General features: G+C 43.3%; 1 long non-coding RNA gene across 1 annotated transcript; it reads left to right on the top strand.

Moving 5' to 3' along the window:
• Positions 1 to 3258: 3258 nt before the first annotated feature.
• On the top strand, positions 3259 to 3653 carry LOC130085561 (uncharacterized). The gene is made up of 3 exons (XR_008807156.1): positions 3259 to 3365; positions 3431 to 3480; positions 3562 to 3653. It is a non-coding gene; the product is annotated as an uncharacterized LOC130085561 (long non-coding RNA).
• The last annotated feature ends 1565 nt before the right edge of the window (positions 3654 to 5218 follow it).

Raw genomic sequence — 5218 nt, 5'->3', positions numbered from 1 at the left:
ATGGGATTCAAACTTTGTCGGCTGAAGACCCAAGTCAACAACACATGAAACAAAGCTTTATTCAAATTTATTGTTCAAACAAACTATCCCACATTTACAGGCAGTGAACCCCACATCCTGCTGCCATCTCAACACAGTTGTGCCAATTCTGCGGCTTTATTTTGATGAAGCAGCAGACCATCGTACCCACCTTCACCTGTCTTTGCCGTCCACCAAGGTGCTTGTCTTCCTCTACTGGCTGGCCCATGCAGCATCCTTCAGGGTGGTGTCACAAACCTTCGATATCCCCAAGACCTGGAGTGAGCAAGGAAATCATGGGAATTTTGAGGAGGGTGATTTGCTTTCCAACCAGAGATGACCTGGAGGAAGTGGGAGCAGGATTTGCACAGCTGGCTGGGTCACCAGCTTTCAGGAGAGCAGTTGGTGCAATAGACGGCTGTCATATACAAATTAAACCTCCAGCAAACAACTCCCAGTGTAACTACAACAGGAAGCCGTTTCATTCTATCTAACTCCAGGCCATAACTGATCACCAGGAGAAATTCCTTGATGTCTTTGTGGGATATCCTGGGTCTGTACATGATTCCAGGTTGCGGAGGAACAGCAAGCACTCCCTGAGGTTGTTGCGTGCTGCGCTGTGCTTCACAAACTCGCTCTTCTCAATGGGGACATCGTTGAGCAAGAGGATGAGGAAGACCATGATGATGGCCCTCCTGAACCCCACAACTTTGAAGCAAGAGTGGGAGAACATGTGCGGGACAATCTGGCTGCCACTGCGTCTGCTCCAAACATTTGTGTTCCTGGTATCCACGGGCACGATTACCTTTAAAACGTTTAAATAGATTAAAACGTTTTACAATTCATGTTGTCAGAACTCCATGGGATTTTGTTAATCCTTTTTACGAAAGTGTCTCTGGCACAAATGCTCAATAAAGCTGCTTAGTTCTTAAAGTTTATTTCTTCAAGGTACTACAATAATATAAATCCCAAACATGTAAATTCAGTCATTATTTACTTGCCTTCATGTTGTTTGATCCCTCTGTGGTTTTCTGGGGATTTTTTTTCTGAACACAAATGGTTATTTTGGTTACATTTGTCCTGCTGGTTTGAATACAATATCAGTCAAAGGGGCCCGACTTTCAGAAGCTTCATGACGTTATTTGATGATGCTTTTGAAGCTTCTGAATGTTGGGCTCCATTGCCTGATATTGTATGACCAGAAACCAGCAGGACAAATGTGACTAAAAACACCTTTTGCAAGTAAATAATGACTGAATTTATATGTTTGGGTGATATAACCCTTTAATCACTATGTTACTCTGTGTCATTATTGCAAAACTCAATGTTGTTTGTGTAAACTACTCTTTACACAAATCCAAATGAGTAAATGATCAGATTCAGAAGATGCTTTTATCTCATAATTTATTAAGATTTTTTTTTGCGATTACTTCAAGAAGACGAAGGAATCTTTCATCATTTCCTTTGTCTCCCTCTTTCTCCTTACTTCTCTCTCACTTGCTTCCTGGTGCAATCGGTCTTCTTTTGCTCTGGCTTTGCGTTCTCTCACACTCGCTTCCTGGTGCAATCTGTCTTCTCTTTCTCTGGCTTCACATTCTCGTTTCTCTTCGCTCTCTTGTCTCTCTCGTTCTCTTCGTTCCCCCTTCTCCTCTATTTCTCTCCATTGTTTCTCCTCCCTCTCAGTTGCTTCAAGCTCTCTCTCCGCTTCCCTCTCCTCTATCTCTGATCACATCCTCAATGTCTTTTGCTCTTTTTTTTGGTCTTGCGCTCACTGGCTCTTGGCTCACTGAGGATGAAGAGACCACAACATCTGGGCCAGGTGAGGCAATAAGGGCAGGTGGAGTGATGAAGGGTCTCATCCATGGCACTATTCCATTTCCAGGATGCTGCTGTGGCTCCCCATCCTCAGTGCTCAAGTCAGTCTGTGGACACTTCAGATCCTACAAAAATATACAAACATAATACAAAAGCAGTCATTTAAACAGCACATTGTCATTTGATTTCTGTATTAGAAGTAACAAAATGATCTTACTTTTTTGTTTCAGGTTTTTCCTTCTTCCTTTTTTTCTTCACAAATGCCGTCATCTTTCCTTGCAGGCCCTGCTCCTCCACAAAAGCTCGGTAGCAAATGCACAGAAATCAATAGTCAGAAAAGAGCTTTAAAAGAGTTTTAAATTACAATAATTAAAATAAACTACAACTTAAGATTTAAATATATTTTTATTCATTTTTGTAGTATACTCACTCAAAGCCTTTGATGGCAGCATTCCGCTTCATTTGCCACTCTCCACCGGATAAAAACACATGTGTGCTCAGTCATCGGATAAACACACACGTGTGCTCAGTCATCTGTCCATGTAACACTATTTGTGCTCAACACTATATTTAAATGTGTTAACTCGCTTTTTATCCAACACAAATGTTCCTCAATTTATCAACAGTACTAATGGACAAATGAAATGGATAACTTTTTAGTTATTTTATGTAAATTTGTTTATGCACATTTCTTACATTCATATAATGCAAGCAGTGTTGAAAACAGTGAATTCTACATAATAGCACACATATCACTCAGATATCTATTTCATGTGCTCATCTGCAATACTTATCGAAACTTTTCCTGTTATATGTTAAGTATTTTAGTAAGCGTCTTTAAAGGGGTCCTATAATGCCCTTTTCACAAGATGTAAAATAAGTTTCTGATGTTCCCAGAGTGTGTATGTGAAGTTTTACATGCTGTCTAATCAGCATCTTGATATGCCACACCTGTGAGGTGGATGGATTGTCTCTGCAAAGGAGAAGTGCTTACTAACACAGATTTAGACAGATTTGTGAACAATATTTGAGAGAAATAGGCCTTTTGTGTACATAGTAAAAGTCTTAGATCTTTGAGTTCAGCTCATGAAAAATGTGGGGCAAAAACAAAAGTGTTGCGTTTATAATTTTGTTCAGTGTATATATATATATATACGGATGCTTGACCAAATCAATGCTATATCAATGCTTTCCACTTTAAATAGAATAAAAATTGATGCTCATAAAATGTTTTAAATTGTGTGCTTTCTGTTAAGTAATCATAGTATATAAAAAGTAAATATTATGAATGAAATGCTAGTTGTCATGATCAGAGTTGTGACACCTGAACCTGCTAATTAAGGATTACATGTTCCCATGACAACTGATTGTCATGAAACAAATAGTAAATGGCAGTTGCTGGCACTATAAAAAGCCCAGTTCAGAAACACTAACATGTATTGGGGGGCAAGTATGTTTTTATGATTTTGTAGTGGTTTTGCTGAGCTGTGTTTTTGGTTGGCCATGGAGGGTACTACTATCCGACTCTTAAGGTATGATGATAAATTGTAGCATTTATTAACAACTGGCATTTTTCTAACAGTTTTTTCTTTTACAGTTTTTCTTTGGCACTTCTCAGTCTTTGTGTCTGTGGCCATATTGGAAGTGGTAAGGTTTATCCAGGCAAGTTCTTTAATTCCGGTTTGCTAACATGTCTGTTTGATTAATTTCCTTTGTTCTTGTTTCTAGTTGATGGTTTTGTTAGGAGTGTACGTTATCCTGTATACAATGAGGCTGGTTTCCCAGTGAAGGATGATGTGAAACCACGAAGTTCCTACAGCTGGGATGATGTATCATATCCCATCAGTCCTCAAAGATCTATGAATATCACTTATAGTGCTGCACAAGTTAAGGATGTTTATAGCAGTGTAAACCATAGTCCTCAAAATGGCTCTTCTGGCTTTGGACCAGTGACTAATGTAAATAAGCCTGGTACTGATGCTGGAAGTCAACTTCAAGGATATCTGCTCTCTTCAGCTGGCAGTGGCAGTCTTGTTTCTGGTTCTGTGAGGACTGCAATGGGTACAAGTATGAGCCTTGAGTCTCTACCCAAGCCAGCACAGCTCAACCATCAAACTGTAGTACAGTCTAGCAATGAGTCTGTGGCATCTAGTAGCCAGCAACTATTGCAGAGCAGCTCCCAGTCCAGTGGCCAATTACTGCAAGTCCGCTACCAGTCTGCAGTGCAGCCCAGTGCCCAGCCCATTGTCAAACCTCAGAGAAGTAGACTTCAAGTTTTGCTCAGTGGCCAGCAACTAGTGCAGTCACGCTATGGTTCCACGGTTCAGCCTAGTGGCGTAAAACTAGCACAGGCAAGATACCAACCTGTGGCCTGGCCCAGCCTCCAAATATCATCTCAGGCCAGCAGCCAGAACTCTGAACAAGCTGTCTTGCAATCTGTTGATCAGTCCAGTGGCCTTCCGTCAGCACAAGCCAGCTCACAGTCTGTGGACCAGTCCAGCATCCAACAATCGGGCCAAACCAGCCCACAATCTGTGGAACCGTCTAGTGGCCTGTCGTCATCACAAGCCAGCTCACAGTCTGTGGACCAGTCCAGCATCAACCAACCAGCCCAATCCAGCTCCCAGTCTGTGGATCTGTCCGGTGGCCTCCCATCACAAGCCAGCTCCCTGTCTGTGGACCAGTCCAGCATCCAACAACCAGCTGAATCTATCTCTCAGTCGGTGGACCAGTACAATGGTCTGTCAGCACAAGCCAGCTCACAGTCTGTGGACCAGTCCAGTGGCCTGCCATCAGCACAAGCCAGCTCACAGTCTGTGGACCAGTCCAGCAACAACCAACCAGCCCAATATATCTCCCAGTCAGTGGATCAGTTCAGTGGCCAGCAGTTAGCACAAGCTAGATACCAGTCTGTGGTTTGGCCTAATGGTCAACATCCAGGACAGGCCCACTACCAGTCTGTGTACCAGCCTAGTGGTCTGCCGTCAGCACAAGCCAGCTTACAGTCTGTGTACCAATCTAGCAGCCAACAGCCAGCCCAATCTAACTCCCAATCTGTGGTCAATCCTGGTGGTGTGCAATCAGCACAAGCTCACTACCAGTCTGTGTCCCAGCCCAGTGGCCTGCAGTCAACACTAGCCCGCTATCAGTCTGTGCCCCGGCTAAGTGGCCTGCAGTTAGCACAAGCTAGATACCAATCTGTGCTCTGGCCTAGTGGTCAACCAGGACAGGCCCGCTACCAGTCTGTGGTCCATCCGGGTAGCCTGCAGTCAGCACAAGCCCGTTACCAGTCTGTGTACCAGCCCAGTGGCCTGAAGTCAGCACTAGCCCGCTATCAGTCTGTGGAACAGTCTAGTAGCCAACAGCCAGCCCAATCTATCTCACA

The sequence above is a fragment of the Rhinichthys klamathensis genome, unplaced genomic scaffold (genome assembly GCF_029890125.1).
Source record: "Rhinichthys klamathensis goyatoka isolate OS25496 unplaced genomic scaffold, OSU_Roscu_1.1 h1tg000082l_1, whole genome shotgun sequence".
NCBI lineage: Eukaryota > Metazoa > Chordata > Actinopteri > Cypriniformes > Leuciscidae > Rhinichthys > Rhinichthys klamathensis.
Note: the sequence above shows the minus strand (reverse complement) of the source record. Positions and strands in the feature narration are given on the sequence as shown.